This window comes from Rhinopithecus roxellana, chromosome 12 (genome assembly GCF_007565055.1).
Source record: "Rhinopithecus roxellana isolate Shanxi Qingling chromosome 12, ASM756505v1, whole genome shotgun sequence".
NCBI lineage: Eukaryota > Metazoa > Chordata > Mammalia > Primates > Cercopithecidae > Rhinopithecus > Rhinopithecus roxellana.
The window spans coordinates 12,394,570-12,411,783 of NC_044560.1; the positions used below are offsets into that span (position 1 = coordinate 12,394,570).

Sequence of the window (17,214 nt, forward strand, 5' to 3'; positions counted from 1 at the left end):
CCCATGCTCCCCCATCCCCACATACTACCTTAAGATCATCAGAACTCAAAAGTTCTCAGTATCACAAGACCCTTACAGCATTGCACCTAGGAATACTATTAGTCACAGAAAAGAGGCAAATTTTTAACAGAAAAGTTCAATGAACATCTGTTAATGTGGGGTTTTTAAGTATGTGTAAAGCAAAAAGACAAGTTGTGTATTAAGCACAAGACAGAAATATTTATGCCTACCATATCATTGCAAAGGCTCTACAAGTTGATATTGAAATTGGTTAAATTTTTCAAAAAAAGTTTGTAAATTTTAACAAAAAAAGTAAAATAATTAGATTCCAGAAAATAAAACTTTTGGATCAAGAAAAGCCCTCTCTCTTCAAGCCAAATACAAAGTGCTCATTTTAAAAAGACTTTTTATGTCATATGAGACCATTTGAAACGCATGTCAATTCAACACAATGCCACACAGCCAAACCATATTTCTGGATGCAGCAAATATACTAATGTGACGGGAGTCATTTGATCTAAACATTTTTGCAAAAAAAGGAGACATTTAAAGATTTCAAAGGGCTGCTGGGAAATTCGGGATGTCAGCACTAACGCCTCCCTGACTTTTTCTGAACCTCTCTGTGCAAATTCTTCATATTAAGAGACGGGCTTTAAAAGAACCAACGAAATGAGACTAACGGTTATCTCATGGCTTAGCAGTGTCGAGCTCTCATCCTACGACTGACTCATGAGACATCAATTCAGCCACTTGAGGACTGCAAAAATCTCAAACAGGTAGTGTGAAAGGACTGAACCTTCCAAGAAGCCCTGGGCTTTTAAAAAATTTTGGCAATACGGTTACTACCGTATAAGAAAAAGGATCGCCTTTCCAATTTGGTGCGCCTCTGACAGTCTCAGAATTATCCATTTCAGGCGCCGCTTGGAGCCTAAGTTCCACGGCCTCTAGTAGTCATTTTTTCCTTCAAATCTCAGCCCGCGGCATGCAGAATGTGGGAGGGGAGGGAGGCTTCCCACACAAATCGGCCTTTTGGTTTCTGCTCACACAAAACTTTTCTCCCGGCTCAGATAACCCTGGGATTTGCACCCCGCCTTCCGCCCCCCACCCCCATCCCCTCAGGCCCGTCCGGATCATCAGCACATCCCACTCGGGCTAGGCCGGCCGCGGCGGGAGCGAAGCGGCTCTGGCGGGGAGAAGCGGCAGGGCCGCGGGTGCCTCAGGCCCTTCGCGGGGTCCGGCCGCATGGAGCAGCGGGCGGAGGCGGGAAAAGCACGGTCCGCCCCGGCAGGCCGCGCGGAGAGGGCCCCGCGGGCCGGACCGCGGGCTGGAGGGGCGGGGGGAGGAAGAGCGAGGGAGAGAGGCGTCTCGGCCGGGCTAGGCCCACAGCCGCGCGGCCGGACTAGACCAAAGCCGCCCCCAGCCCGTCCCCACCCCCACCCCGGGGCTTCGGAGCGCAAACGAAACGGGACCAGGCGCGGAGCCCGGGCTGAGTTGGGTCGGATCGGGGCTCCCGGCCCCTCCCCCCACGGGCCGGCGTGAGACTCACCAGGGCAGAGCGGGGGCCGGCGGCCGGGCCCGTGAGAATCAGCGCGAGGCGCTTTGAAAACGACTAGAAATGGCGCGCGCGCCACCCCCTCCCCCCCCTCGTGGACAGAGACGCGATCCCGGCAGCACGCGGGGTTTCCCGGAACTGCTTCCAGGGACTCCGAGCTGCGGGGCAATCGCTCGGCGAGGCGGCTTGACAGGCAGCTCAGATGACCAATAGTATCGAGGCAAAACGGACCACGCCGGACGACTCGAGAGCCAATCGATGAAGTTGTCGGTTGAACCAATGAGGGTGCTCAGCGCCGCTGGCTGGGGCGCCTCCGAGGCGGGGGCAGGCACACAAAGGGGTCTGTGGTGGAAGCCCTTGGTGGCGGCGAGGCTTGGGGGCACCGGGTCCTGGGTGGACGAGGCTCCTCCTTCTTCGTCTGCCGCCGATGCGAGGCCGAAAATCTAGGCCTCGCGCCGCGTGGCCGCATCCGGAGCCCCGCCCCCTACAGTCAGCGCTGGCCCCGCTCCGCCATGGCGCTCGCGTCCCGCACCGGCCGCGCTTAAGCCCCCGAGTCCTCCCTCGCAGCCCCACGGCCGGCGTTCGCCCCAGACACGCCCATAGCCACGCGTTCGGGCCTCTTTCGGTCATCTTTTTGCCTCTAGTGAGCACACAATTTAAGAATGATTTGGCTCGTCATTTTGCTGAGGATTTTGTCTAGATAATCTTCCCTTGGAACGATCGGAGAAATGCCTCTTTCCCTCCCTGGCTGCCGTCCACACATCGTTGGTGGCAGACAGGGAAATCGTTAAAATGACTCAAGAGCAATGTATAACACAAGTGATAGAGCAGGAACCTTTTTCCCACAGGGTTTGGAGCTACTTGATATTCATAAAATAAAGCAGATATATCCATCTCTGAAGCCAAAAGAGCCATGCAGGGGAAAGGGGTAATTCCCAAAGGACACTAATTCTTGCTAGTCCTAAACCTATTTCTCACCTGCTATTCCTACTGATTTGTTCCCTGTCCGTAGTCCAAACCTGTCCCGTCTCACAGAAACCTTGCGAACTCACTTCTGTGGTGCCAGCCCTTTTTTTTCCCAACCCCAGACTGCAATGCCCACCAAGTTAAATCTCTGGGTAGATCCAAGTTTTGTGTTATGGGGTGTGAGACTTACAGAAATGCCAGGAGTCTTAGGCTGGGCGCGGTGGCTCAAGCCTGTAATTCCAGCACTTTGGGAGGCCGAGGTGGACGATCACTTCAGCCCAGGGGTTCGAGAGCAGCCTGGCCAACATGGTGAAACCCCGTCTCTACTAAAACTACAAAAATTAGACAAGCGTGGTGGCGGGTGCGTGTAATTCCAAGTACTTGGGAGGCTGAGGCAGGAGAATCGCTTGAACCCGGGAGGTGGAGGTTGCAGGTGGAGTGCGCCATTGCACTCCAGCCTGGGCGACAAGAGCGAAACTCCTTGTAGAAAGAAAGAGGGAGGGAGGGAGAGAGGGAGGAAAAAGGAAAGGAAAGGAAAAGAAAAGAAAGAAGGAAAAAAAGAAAGAAATGTTGGGAGTCTTTAAGAAAAATCATATTAAATGACTAATACAAATTTAGGAACAGAGTCTTGGAAGGGCATTGTAAAAGTGAGGGAGGACCCCGAAGCTTAACTTTTTTTTTTTTTTTTTTTTTAATAGAGACACAGGAAGTGCGGAGGGAATCTAGCTATGTTGCCCAGGCCTGTCTTGAACTGGCCTCGAGTGATTCTTCTGCTTCGGCCTCCCAAAATGCTGAGATTTACAGGCACCCAGCCTGAAGCTTAAATTTTACTAGCTTCACATAAATCTGCCTCTAGCGCCATAATTCTTAACCTATTTTGTGCCATTTGGAAGTCTGGTAAAAGCTTTGAATATCTTCTCAGTTTTTAAATGCATAAAATACATAGCAATACAAAAGAAACCATTTATATTGAAATACAATTAGGAAATATACTTTTAAAACACGTTCATGATATAGTAATCTTTTACTTTTATTTTTATTTATTTATTCATTTATTTGAGACGGAGTCTCACTGTGTCCCCCAGGCTGGAGTGCGGTGGCACAATCTCGGCTCACTGCAAGCTCCGCCTCCCGGATTCACGCTATTCTCCTACCTCAGCCTCCCAACTAGCTGGGACTACAGGCGCCCGCAACCACGCCCGGCTAATTTTTTGTAATTTTAATAGAGACAGGGTTTCACCGTATTAGGCAGGATGGTCTCGATCTCCTGACCTCGTGAGCCGTCTGCCTCGGAGAAGTGCTGGGATTACAGGCGTGAGCCACCGCGCCGGGCCCAGCTTTTACTTTTTAATTTTTTTGTTTGTTTGTTTTTTAAAGATGGGCTCACTTTATCACCCAGGCTGGAGTGCAATGGTGCAATCTGGGCTCATGGCAACCTCTGCCTCCAGGGCTCAAGCGATCCTCTGACCTCAGCTTCCCTAGTGGCTTGTAGGAACTGCAAGCACTGGCCACTGCTCTGGACTAATTGTTGCCTTTTTTTTTTTTTTTTTTTTTTTTTTTTGCAGAGACGGGTTTCACCTTGTTACCCAGGCAGGAACTTTTTCTTTATTAACACAATAACTATTAAGATCTTAGAGCAGGTCTAATAACTACAGAAATTGTAGAGTGATATTTCAAGAAATCCATGACAGTAATAAAGTGATATGAAAATGATTTCTATTAGTGACAAAGGGAAAGGTATTACTAATTCTACTGTGATATGTTATCTACATTCATAATGGGGGAAAATGCTAAATTTCAGTTAGATGTTAGAGAAAACAAAGATGTTATTTTTTTCCCCCATCCAAGTTAAAGTACTCCTTACTTCCATTCAGAGACTCCTTTAAGTCCATTGATGAGAAACCATGAGCCAGATATGTAATTTTTTTTTTTTTTCTTGAGACACAGTCTCACTCTGTGGCCCATACTGGAGTGCAGTGGTGCAATTTCAGCTCAATGCAACTTCCACCTCCCAGGTTCAAGTGATTCTCCTGCCTCAGCCTCCCAAGTAGCTGGAATTACAGGTGCCTGCCCTGACATCTGGCTAATTTTTGTATTTTTAGTAGAGACGGGGTTTCACCATGTTGTCCAGGCTGGTCTCAAACTCCTGACCTCAAGCGATCCGCCCACCTCGGCCTCCCAAAGTGTTGGCATTACAGGTGTGAGCCACCGCGCCTGGCCTAAATGTGTAATTTAAAATGATTCTATCACCCAGTATTTTCTGGGATAATATTTCAAATGTTCTGCTATGTAGTCATCAAAGGTACACTCCACATTTCAGACCATATATCTTGATTTTTGTACTTGGAAAGAAAATTACTGTATAGATACAGATATTCATGAATTCAACACTCTACAAGTATGTATTGCATGCCTCTATATAAAAATCATGGAGTTGGCCAGCAGTGTGGCTCACGCCTGTGGTCCCAACACTTTGGGAGGCCAAGGCAGGCAGATCACCTGAGGTCGGGAGTTCAAGACCAGCCTGACCAACATGGAGAAACCGGGTCTCTACTAAAAATACAAAAATTAGCTGGGCATGGTGGCACATGCCTGTAATCCCAGCTACTCGGGAGGCTGAGGCAGGAGAATCACTTGAACCTGGGAGGCAGAGGTTGTGGTGAGCCATGATCACACCATTGCACTCCAGCCTGGGCAACAAGAGTGAAAACTCCTTCTCAAAAAAAAAAAAAAAAAGAGGCCGGGCGCTGTGGCTCAAGCCTGTAATCCCAGCACTTTGGGAGGCCGAGACGGGCGGATCACGAGGTCGGGAGATCGAGACCATCCTGGCTAACACTGTGAAACCTCGTCTCTACTAAAAAAATACAAAAAACTAGCCGGGCGTGGCGGCGGGCGCCTGTAGTCCCAGCTACTCAGGAGGCTGAGGCGGGAGAATGGCGTAAACCCGGGAGGCGGAGCTTGCAGTGAGCTGAGATCCGGCCACTGCACTCCAGCCTGGGCGACAGAGCGAGACTCCGTCTCAAAAAAAAAGAAAAAAGAAAGAAAGAAAAAATAAAATATTGGAGTTAAGAGTAGGGAAAGCCGGGCGCGGTGGCTCATGCCTGTAATTCCAGCACTTTGAGAGACCGAGGCAGGTGGATCACGTGGATCAAGAGAGCTAGATAATCCTGGCCAATATGGTGAAACCCCATGTCTACTAAAAATACAAAAATTAGCTGGGTGTGGTGGCTCACATCTGTAGTCCCAGCTATTCAGGAGGCTGAGGTAGTAGAATCTCTTGAACCCAGGAGGCGGAGGTTGCAGTGAGCCAAGATCACGCCACTGCATTCCAGCCTGGCTACAGAGCAAGACTCGGTGTCAAAAAAAAAAAAAAGAAAGAAAGAAAGAAAAAAAGCCAGGCGCAGTGGCTTATGCCTGTAATCCCACCACTTTGGGATGCTCAGGCTGGAGGATCGTTTGTGTTCAGGTGTTCAAGACCAACCCAGGCAACATGCTGAAACCCCGTCTCAACAAAAGTTGCAAAAATTAGCCGGCTGTGGTGGCACATACCTGTAGTACCAGCTACCCAGGAGGCTGAGGTAGGAGGATCACTTGAGCCTGGGAGGTGGAGGTTGCAGTGAGCAAGTGAATGCACCACTGCACTCCAGCCTGGGCAACAGAATGAGATCCTATCTTTAAAAAATAATAAATAAATAAATAAATAAATAAATAAATAATCGAGACCGTCCTGGCTAACACGGTGAAACCCCGTCTCTACTAAAAAAAAATACCAAAAAAAAAAAACTAGCTGGGCAAGGGTGGCGGGCGCCTGTAGTCCCAGCTACTCCGAGGCTGAGGCAGGAGAATGGCGTAAACCCGGGAGGCGGAGCTTGCAGTGAGCTGAGATCCGGCCACTGCACTCCAGCCTGGGCGACAGAGCCAGACTCTGTCTAGAAAACAATAATTAATAAATAAATAAATAAATAAATAAATAAATAAATAAATAAATAATCTAGGGAATATAAAACGAATAAAACACAATCCCTGTCCTCCATCTTAGGTGAGAAGTAGGACAAGTATAAACATTTAAAAAAGTATGGGGGCTGGGCGCGGTGGCTCATGACGGTAATCCCGGCACTTTGGGAGGCCGAGGCAGGCAGATTGCCTAAGGTCAGGAGTTCAAGGCCAGTCTGGCCAACATGGTGAAACTCCATCTTTACTAAAAATACGAAAAAAAAAAAAATGAACTGAGTGCGGTGGCCTGCGCTTGTAATCCCAGCTACTCCGGAGGCTGAGGCAGGGGAATTGCTTGAGGCAGGGAGGTAGAGGTTGCAGTGAGCCGAGATCGCGTCACTGCACTCCAGCCTGGGCGACAGAATGAGACTCCGTCTCAAAAAAAAAAAATAAAATAAAAAATAAAAAAGGTTGCTAAGGGAAGCTCCAGCTATACCCATAGTTTCTGAAATTAGGTAACATAGTGCAGTCAGGCTCTTCTGCATCTCTTCCCTGTTACAGACCAAACCTGTCGTCTGAGCTGGTATATCAATGAATATACTTTTGCTTCTTATAACAATTATAGGGGCCAGGCATGGTGGCTTAGGCCTGTAATCCCAGCACTTTAGGAGGCCGAGGTGGGCGGATGTCCTGAGCTTAGGAGTTTAAGACCAGCCTGGACAACATGGTGAAACTCCGTTTCCACAAAAATTACGAATTTTGGCTCACACCTGTAATCCCAGCACTTTGGGAGGCTGAGTCAGGTGGATCACCTGAGGTCAGGAGTTTGAGACCAGCTTAGCCAGCATAGTAAAACCTCATCTTTACAAAAAATTAGCTGGGCGTGGTGGCTCACATCTGTAGTCCCAGACACTTGGGAGACTGAGGCACGAGAATCACTTGAACCTGGGAGGTGGAGATTGCAGTGAGCAGAGATTGTGTCACTGCACCCCAGCTTAGGTGACAGAGCAAGACTCTACCAAAAAGAAGAAAGAAAGAAAGAAGGAAGGAAGGAAGGAAAGAAAGAAAGAAAGAAAGAAAGAAAGAAAGAAAGAAAGAAAGAAAGAAAGAAAGAAAGAAAGAAAGAAAAAAAGAAAAAAAACTAGAATCATTTTTATTATTTTAAAACACTTTGCAAAATGGTGGAGTTCCAACTAAGATTGACCAGCACTTAAGCTGTTTGTCTTTCATTTATATCTCCTAAGATGATGCTTCTTTTACAAAAATAAAATGTCATGTGGATGACTTGCAATGGCTTATAGTTAGCTTACCTCAAGATCTTATTGCAGTGCCTGCTTTATCATCATTTTTTTTAATAATTTTTTTTTTTTTTAGACGGAGTCTTGCTCTGTCACCCAGATTGAGGGTAGTGGCACAATCTAGGCTCACTACAACCTCCATCTCCCAGGTTCAAGCTATTCTCCTGCCTCAGCCTCCTGAGTAGCTGAGTTTACAGGCATCCGCCATCATGCCCGGTTAATTTTTGTATTTTTGTACAGACGGGGTTTCACCATGTTGGCCAGGCTGGTCTTGAACTCCTGACCTCAGGTGATCTGCCCTCTTTGGCATCCCAAAGTGCTGGGATTACAGGCTTGAGCCACCATGCCCGGCTTTATCACCATTTTTATAACATTTTTTCTTTTGAAGATTATCCTTGAGTTGGTCTGTGGAATGCCCTTCTAGTTCTCAAATGTATCAAAGCCGTCTTAAAATGAAAAGAAAGTGTATTTCCATTTTAGTGGCACTATTGCTACCATTTTTGAGCTCTACTGTGTGTCGAGTGTTCCACATATGCTATTACTGATCCTTATATGGAACCTGCAACCTCAGTAATATTATCCCATTTTAGTGAGGAAATAGGCTTACAGAGGTTAAAACATTCGCTGAAAGGCACACTGCACTCCTGAACCGAGAATCAAACACATGTCGTCTGCGTAACTCCAAAGCTACTTTACCAAGCAACTTTTCAATTATTGTCTCAGTGTTGGCAGATTCTTCTCTTGAAGGTACCAGTCAAGTAATCATATAGGTGGCCAGGAGTGGTGATTCACGTCTATAATCCCAGCACTTTGGGAGGCTGAGGCAGGCGGATCACTTGAGTGCAGGAGTTTGAGACCAGCCTGGGCAACCTAGTGAAACCCCGTCTCTACAAAAACTACAAAAAATTAGCTGGGCATGGTGGCACATACCTGTAGCTCCAGCTACCTAGGAGGCTGAGGTAGGAGGACCACCTAGCCTGGGGAGGTCAAGGCTTCAGTGAGCCATGTTTGCACCACTGCAATTGGCCCTGTCTCAAAAAAAAAAAAAAAAATCGTCTGGTCAATCTGATTAATAAGTTAGAAAACACTAGTTAGGGACCAAAGCCAACTGTGATATAAGATAGTGAGAATATTTACCTTGTATGGTTTGCAAACTGGCATTATAGCACAATTTAAACTTGTTCTGAGAAATGAACAATGCAAGAATAAAATTGTAGCCTCACAAGGTCTCAACTTGGGAAAGCAACACCCCTTTGGGTAGACTTGTTAGAAAAGAACATGTCTTGGTAAGGCACAGCAGCTCACTCCTGTAATCCCAACACTTTGGGAGGCCTAGGCAGATGGATCACTTGAGGCCAGGAGTTAGAGACCAGCTGGCCAACATAGTGAGACCCTGTGTCTACTAAAAATGCAAAAATTAGCTGGGTGTGGTGGTGCCTGCCTGTAATCCCACCTACTCTGGAGGCTGAGGCAGGAGAATCGCTTGAACCTGGGAGGTGGAGGTTGCAGTGAGCTGAAATTGCACCACTTCCCTCCAGCCTGGGCGACAGAGCGAAACTCTGTCTCAAAAATAAATAAATAAACAAATAAAAATAAGTCCTCTTAGGATTGTTAAATCCAGTTTAAGAGTGCTGAACACTCAGTCACAACATTCTCTCATTCCACAACACTAGCAACTCCTCACCAGGACTTTGGTGCACCCACCCACTGAGAGTAAACTCTGCAGCCTTTTTCTTTTAAGATAGGGTCTCACCCTAGTCTGTTGCCCAGATTGGAGTGCAGTGGCACCATCGTGGCTCACTGCAGCCTTTACCTCCTGGGCTCAAGTGATCCTCATGCCTTGGCCTCCCAAAGTATTGGGATTATAGGCCTGAGCCTTTAAAAAGGCTGCAGGTGACTGGCCCTGGTGACTCATGCCTGTAATCCCAGCACTTTGAGAGGCTGAGGTGGGAGGATCACTTGAGCCCAGGAGTTCAAGGCTACAATGAGCCTTGATCGTACCACTGCAGCCTGGGTGACAGAGTGAGTCCCTGTTTCAGAAGAAGGGTGGGGGAAAGGGGAAGGGAGAAAGAGGCAACAGCAACAGCTGCAGCCTAATTCCATCAATTGAATTCTAGGAGACTGTTGTACGTAACTCCATTGAGTTCTCATTATTATCAGGCTTCCCTATAGACAGAAGAGCTACATGCTTCAAATCTTTGGTGGAGGTGTTACTATGAGGTTTTAACTAAAATCCAGTAGAAATCTAAGTATTATTACCCATATTCAGATATACAAGTTGAACCTGTATTCAGATATACAAGTTGAATATACAGTTCCACAAATCAGATTCTGCAGGGATTGTGAGTCCTGTTCCCAACATCAGTGTAGTATCATGGAGTAATTATAGCATTCAGTATAACTTGCATATATTTTGAAAATTCAACCAAACAATAAGAATTGGTTATGAGTAGATTGTGGATATAACTAAATTCTCACTACCCTAAAGTTAAAATATCCATTAGAGGCTGGGCGTGGTGGCTCACACCTGTAATCCCAGCACTTTGGGAGGCCAAGGCGGGTGGATCACGAGGTCAGGAGATCGAGACCATCCTGGCTAACACAGTGAAACCCCGTCTCTACTAAAATTACAAAACATTAGCTGGGCATGGTGGCAGGTGCCTGTAGTCCCAGCTACTCAGGAGGCTGAGGCAGGAGAATGGTGAGAACCTGGGAAGTGGAGCTTGCAGTGAGCCAAGATCGCACCACTGCACTCCAGCCTGGGTGACTGAGAGAGACTCCATCTAAAAAAAAAAAAAAAAAATCCATTAGAGGTGCTCTCTAATATATCATTAATAATGATAACAACACCTTGTACTTAACAGTTTTCATGAGTTTCAGGTACTGTATCTCATGAGATATCTCTGCTGCATTTGAACATCTTGAAATGTGCCATGACCTTGGCTTGTGACTCTCCTCTCCTGGTTCTTCTCTAGACCCTGTAATACGTCTTTGTAGGTCCTCTCCTCTGCCTGTCATTATCTGTTGGTGTTCCCAGGACTTCATCCCTGACAACTGTTCTCACATTTTGCCACGGCCATCTCATTCACTTGCATCGTTTCACTAGTATTATCATCTCCGTGCAGACACTAGCTATTCCCATTTCTTTTTTTTTTTTTTCCTTGTATGTATTTATTTTTAATACAGGGTCCTGTCACCCAGGCTGGAGTGCAATAGCATGATCTCTGCCCACTGCAACCTCTGCCTCCCAGGCTCAAGCAATCCTCTCACCTCACCCTCCAAGTAGTTGGGACTACAGGCGTGTACCACCATGCCTGGCTAATTTTTCAAAACAATTTTTTTTTGTAGAGATGGGGTTTTACCATGTTCTCCGGGGTGGTTTCAAACTCCTGGGCTCAAGCAACCCACCCTCCTTGACCTTCCAAAGTGCTGAGATTACAGGTGTGAGCCACCATGCCCTGCCTATTCCCTCTTTCTTTCTTTCTCTTTCTTTCTTTCTTTCTTTCTTTCTTTCTTTCTTTCTTTCTTTCTTTCTTTCTTTCTTTCTTTCTTTCTTTCTTTCTTTCTTCCTTCCTTCCTTCCTTCCTTCCTTCCTTCCTTCCTTCCTTCCTTCCTTCCTTCCTTCCTTCCTTCCTTCCTTCTTTCTTTCTTTCTTTCTTCTTTTTTTTTAGTGAAGTTTCACTCTTGCCGCCCAGACTGGAGTGCAATGTGCAATGACCTGATCTCAGCTCACTGCAAACTTCGCCTCCCAGGTTCAAGCGATTCTCCTGTCTCAGCCTCCTGAGTAAGCTGGGATTACAGGCATGCACCACCATACCCAGCTAATTTTGTATTTTTAGTAGAGATGAGGTTTCTTCATGTTGGTCAGGCTGATCTAGAACTCCCGACCTCAAGTGATCCGCCCGCCTTGGCCTCCCAAAGTGATGGGATTACAGGCATGAGACACTGCTCCCGGCCTCCCATTTCTTTATAGTACCACGTTTGGTCCTGAGCTCTGAATTCATATTTCCACCTGCCTGCTGGGCATATGAATATATGTTTGGATGTAACAGTTTCCTCAAACTAAATGACTAAAGATGATTTTTATCTCCTACCGTGTGATCCCTTCCTCACTGAACCCCACTCATAGCGACCTCCTGGTGGTGGTTTCTCCAGCATACCAACTGCTGCTTCAGCATCTTCACATTTGCTCTTCAATAAACTGAGTAGTTAGAACATTTACCCCATATATCCTGATGTCTTAGTCAGAGATGTGCTCAAATGTCACCTCTTTAGAGAGGTTTTCCATGACCACTTCCTCTAAAAGCAGTCTCTTTTGTCTTCATTACACTTGTTACCAACTAACGTTATATATGTCTTGGTTTATTGTCCCTCTCCCCAAAAAACAGAAATTCAGCAAGGGCAGAAGCTTTGTCTCATTCAGTTTTATACCAGGCATATAAGGTGGTGTTCAATGATTTTTTTTTTTTTTTTTTTTTTTTTTTTTTTTTTTTTTTTTTTTTTTGAGACAGAGTCTCACTCTGTCGCCCAGGCTGGAGGGCAGTGGTGCAATCTCGGCTCACTGCAAGCTCCACCTCCCAGGTTCACGCCATTCTCCTGCCTCACCCTCCCGAATAACTGGGACTACAGGTGCCCGCCACCACGCCCGGCTAATTTTTGTATTTGTAGTAGAGGTGGGGTTTCATCGTGTTAGCCAGGATGGTCTCGATCTCCTAACCCATGATCTGTGATCCCATGACCCAGTGATCCGCCCACCTCAGTCTCCCAAAGTGCTGGGATTACAGGCGTGAGCCAACGCGTCCGGCCACACCCAGCTAACTTTTTTTAAGTTTTACTAGAGACGGGTTTTCACCATGTTGGTCAAGCTGGTCTCAAACTCCTGACCTCGTGATTCGCTGGCCTCGGCCTCCCAAAGTGCTGGGATTATGGGCATGAGCCACTGCGCTTGGCTTTTTTTTTTTTTTTTTTTTTTTTTTTTGAGACGGAGTCTCGCTCTGCCGCCCAGGCTGGAGTGCACTGGCCGGATCTCAGCTCACTGCAAGCTCCGCCTCCCGGGTTCACGCCATTCTCCTGCCTCAGCCTCCCGAGTAGCTGGGACTACAGGCGCCCACCACGTCGCCCGGCTAGTTTTTTTTTTTTTTTTTTTTTTTTTTTTTAGTAGAGACGGGGTTTCACCGTGTTCACCAGGATGGTCTCGATCTCCTGACCTCGTGATCCGCCCGTCTCGGCCTCCCAAAGTGCTGGGATTACAGGCTTGAGCCACCGCGCCTGGCCTTTTTTTTTTTTTTTTTTTTTTTTTTTTTTTTTGAGACAGAGTCTCGCCCTGTCACCCAGGCTGAAATGCAGTGGCCCAATCTTGGCTCACTGCAACCTCCGCCCCCCAGGTTCAAGCGATTCTCCTGCCTCAGCCTCCCAAGTAGCTGGGATTATAGGTGCCCGCCATTGCGCCCAGCTAATTTTTGTATTTTTAGTAGAGATGGGGTTTCACCATGTTGGCCAGGCTGGTTTCGAACTCCTGACTTCAGGTGATCCACCTGCCTCAGCCTCCCAAAGTGATGGGATTACAGGTGTGAGCCAGAATGCCTGGTGGTGCTCAATGAATTTTTATTAAATGACTTCATTTGCTTGTAATCTTTATCCCCAATCCCAAACTCTTCCTCTTTATATATTCTAGTTCCTTTAATAGCATACTCTGCCAAGTTCATTGGTTCATTCCTGTAATCCCAGCACTTTGGGAGGCTGACACGGGAGGATCCCTAGGGCCCAGGAGTTCAAGACCAGCCTGGGCAACATAGGGAGACCCCCCCCCCGCTATAAATAATAAAAAACAAAATTAGCTGGGCATGGTGGTGGCATGCCTGTGGTCCTAGCTACTGGGAAGGCTGAGGTGAGAGGATCCCTTTAGCCCAGAAGTTGAGGCTGCAGTGAGCTGTGTTTGTGACACTGCACTCCAGCCTGGGTGACAGAGTGAGAGTCTTTACCTGGAGGGTCTTAGATGGGTCACATTACTTCTGGAAGCCTTCTTCTTCTTTCCAGAAGGCCTCACCAGATGCACTAATGACAGAAATTCTACAGTTCTTTTAATGAGTACCGGCCGGGCGCGGTGGCTCACAGCCTGTAATCCCAGCACTTTGGGAGGCCAAGGTGGGCTGATCACTTGAGGCCAGGAGTTCGAGACCAGCCTGGCCAACATGGCGAAACCCTGTCTCTACTAAAAATACTGAAACAGCTGGGTGTGACAGCAGGTGCCCTGTAATCCCAGTTACTCAGGAGGCTGAGGCACGAGAATCAGCTTGAACCTGGGAGGCAGGGGTTGCAGTGAGCCAAAATCATACCACTGCACTCCACCCTGGGTGATAGAGACTCTAGCAAAAAAAAAAAAAAAAATAAGAGTAGCTTGGTGTGGTGACAATCAGAAATATGAAGGGAATAACGTTTATGTGTATTCTCCTTATTTTATTGTTGCCCGCTTATTCTACCCCAAACATTTGCTGGGGGTTGAAGACACAACGGTGAGCAAGACAGTGACTTCTTCAAAGATATCAAAGTTTAATGGAGGAGACAAAAAAGTAAGCAGGCAATTACAAAACAAGGATAAAGTGCTTTGATTGGGATAAACCCAGGGAAAACAGAAAAGGAACACCTGATCCAGTCTTATGGGCGTGGGAAAGATTTCCTAGAGCAAGTTAGGTATGAGAGCTGAAGGTTGAGTAGGACTTGGCCAGAAGAGATGCAGCTTAGAGTGTGGCAAATTCAGGAAAAGAGGAGGGAACCAGAGCTGGGGAGAGCGACAGAGGCTAGATCATGAATGACCCCCTCAGATATCACACCAAAGGAGGTTCACTGTTTGCTGCTGGCAATAGGAAGCATGACAGGGCTTTACACAGAAGAGTGGCATAAAGGGATTTTCTTTTCAGACAGATTGTTCTAGCAGAAAGGGAGAACAGACTGATGGGAATCAAAATAGAAAAGAGGAGACTCATTAGGAGGTCGTTTCAGTAAGCGAGATATGGCCCAGTGATGGTCTGAATAATTGCTGCTAATATTTTGAGTCCTGTGATCTCATTTAATCCTTGCGACTCTATGAGGTAGACATAATTACTCCCATTTGCGGATGGGGAATCCAAGGAACAGAAAAGCTAAATAATTGCCGGAAGTCACGTGGTAAGTGGTGGCAGTAGAGAGCGAGGCAGAAGGACCTGAGAACTATTTAGGAGGTGGTATGGGCATGACTGGATAAATAGTTATACAATATTTGTTACTGATTTGGGGAGGGTGGCTAAAGGAATGGGAGTAAGTATGATATGCAAGTTTCTAGCTTGGATAAGTGGGCAATGACTGAGTTAGAAACAGGAGAAGCAGGCAGGGAGTAGGGAAAACGTGGCAAGTTGAGTTCAGGGTTTGATTTCAAGATGTCTGGGTAATTTCCTATTATAATTTTTTAACTTAGTTTTGTTATTTTGTTCATGCTTTGATGGGTAATTTCGAAGCGGAGCTGTCCAGAAAGCAGCTGCAGAGGCTGGTGTGAAACTCTGCCAGATTTTGGTGTCATCACCCTCAATCTTACCCAAAAGGAAAAACAAAACAAAACCATTTTAGAGAAGCTGAAAATGATATAAACTTTGGGAATGAAGCATTTAGAAAAACAGACTATGCAATGGGATTTCGCACGGACCCATTTTAGGTCATTAGAGGGTAATTTTCTCCCATTAATTCAGCTGTTTTTCACTAACGATCGAAGTCTCCTATTGATAAGCAGAGCCCACATCTGCTACTCTACTGCAGAGGTGGGTATCTAACAACTGCTTCCAAAGAATCAGTTTCTCCCAGGGCTTGAGAACTCCTTTGGGAGCTACACTAACTTCTAAAACACCAGGGAACCACTTACAAATTATCATTTCAGTGCACTCAGTGGTGTTCTAATGGCCTGGAAACACAGTCCTAACCTACCTCTAGGGTCTTAGAGAACAGTTCACACAGAAGGAAATTTGCTCAGTAATAATAACAATGGCAAGATATTAACATATCAAATACTCTTAGAGGGAGGCTCTTGAGCTATACTTCTCCAGGTGAAGTAGCATTTTCCCTTAACTTTCCTTCCCAGCAATGAAAAATGCTGAACATGTAGTAAGAAGACATTTTTTTTTTTTTTTTTTTTTTTTTGAGACGGAGTCTTGCTCTGTCACCCAGGCTGGAGTGCAGTGGCACAATCTCGGCTCATTGCAAGCTCTGTGTCCCAGGTTCACGCCATTCTCCTGCCTCAGCCTCCTGAGTAGCTAGGACTACCCGCCACCACGCCCGGCTAATTTTTTTGTATTTTTAGTAGAGACAGGTTTTCACCGTGTTAGCCAGGATGGTCTCGATCTCCTGACCTCGTGATCCGCCCCGCCTCGGCCTCCCAAAGTGCTGGGATTACAGGCGTGAGCCACTGCACCGGGCCGAGTTTTTTTTTGTTTGTTTTTTTTTGTTGTTGTTGTTGTTGTTGTTTTTTGTTTTTGTTTTTTGCTTTTTAGAGATGAGGTCTTGCTCTGCAGCCTCGAACTCAGCCTCAGCCTCTGTAGTTGGGAGCGCTTGCTACCACTCCCGGCTAAGAGTTTATATGTATGTATATTTCTGGCTGCTCTATAGACAGAGCAGGGCTCACCCATAGGCAGAGTGGCCCAGAATAGCCTAAATAATATTCTGAGGCCAGGCATGGTGGCTCACACCTGTAAGCCATCACTTTAGGAGGCTGACTCAGAGCACTTGAGCCACAGAGTTTGAGACCAGCCTGGGCAAAACATGGAGACCCCATCTCTAAAAAATATAAAAAGAATTAGCTGGGTGTAGTGGCACACACCTGTGGTCCCAGCTACACAGGAGGCTGAGGTGGGGAGGATCACTTGGGCCTGGGGAGGTTGAGGCTGCAACGAGCTGTGATCACGCCACTGCATTCCGGCCTGGGTGACAGAGCAAAACTCTGTCTCAAAAAAAAAAAAAAAAAAAAAAAAAAAAAAAAAGTTTTTTTGATGAAGTTTCTCTTCTTTGCAAGTCTTGGCTACAGAATTAAAAACATTTCTTTCATATTTATATTTTCCCCAATATAAAGCACTTCCATCCCTACCTTTGCCTAGGCTGGCTGTCCATTTTAAAAAATATTTCATTGAGAGAAAATTACTTGTAAGTAATTTGAAAATTGTGGCCACACCCTGGTAATACCTAATCACAGCCTTAGGCAGACTGTACAACTATGTCACGAATAGAGAGCCTTTGTTTCTAAGAGGTATCTGTTCTAGGAACTCAATCCTAGTGTGGTAGAAACTGTTTTAGTTTAGCTTTTTTTTCCTTTTTTTCTTTTTTCTTTTTTGATATAGAGTCTCACTCTGTCACCGAGCTGGAGTACAGGGGTGTGATCTCGGCTCACTGCAACCTCTGCCTCCCAGGTTCAAGCAACTCTCCTGCCTCAGCCTCCTGAGTAGTGGGGAT

General features: G+C 46.5%; 1 protein-coding gene across 10 annotated transcripts in view; it reads right to left on the reverse strand.

Annotated features, from left to right (window-relative positions):
• Nucleotides 1-1,697, reverse strand: part of HNRNPR (heterogeneous nuclear ribonucleoprotein R) — a 34,765-nt gene extending 33,068 nt beyond the window's left edge. For 4 of the 10 annotated variants that reach the window (XM_030941986.1, XM_030941985.1, XM_010355774.2 and 1 more), the window contains exon 1: nucleotides 1,547-1,697. The gene's annotated coding sequence lies outside the window, so the exon portion shown is untranslated. The remainder of the gene's footprint in view (nucleotides 1-1,546) is intronic. The other 6 variants (XM_030941987.1, XM_010355775.2, XM_030941984.1 and 3 more) reach the window with 3 other exon arrangements.
• Between the last annotated feature and the right edge of the window lie 15,517 nt (nucleotides 1,698-17,214).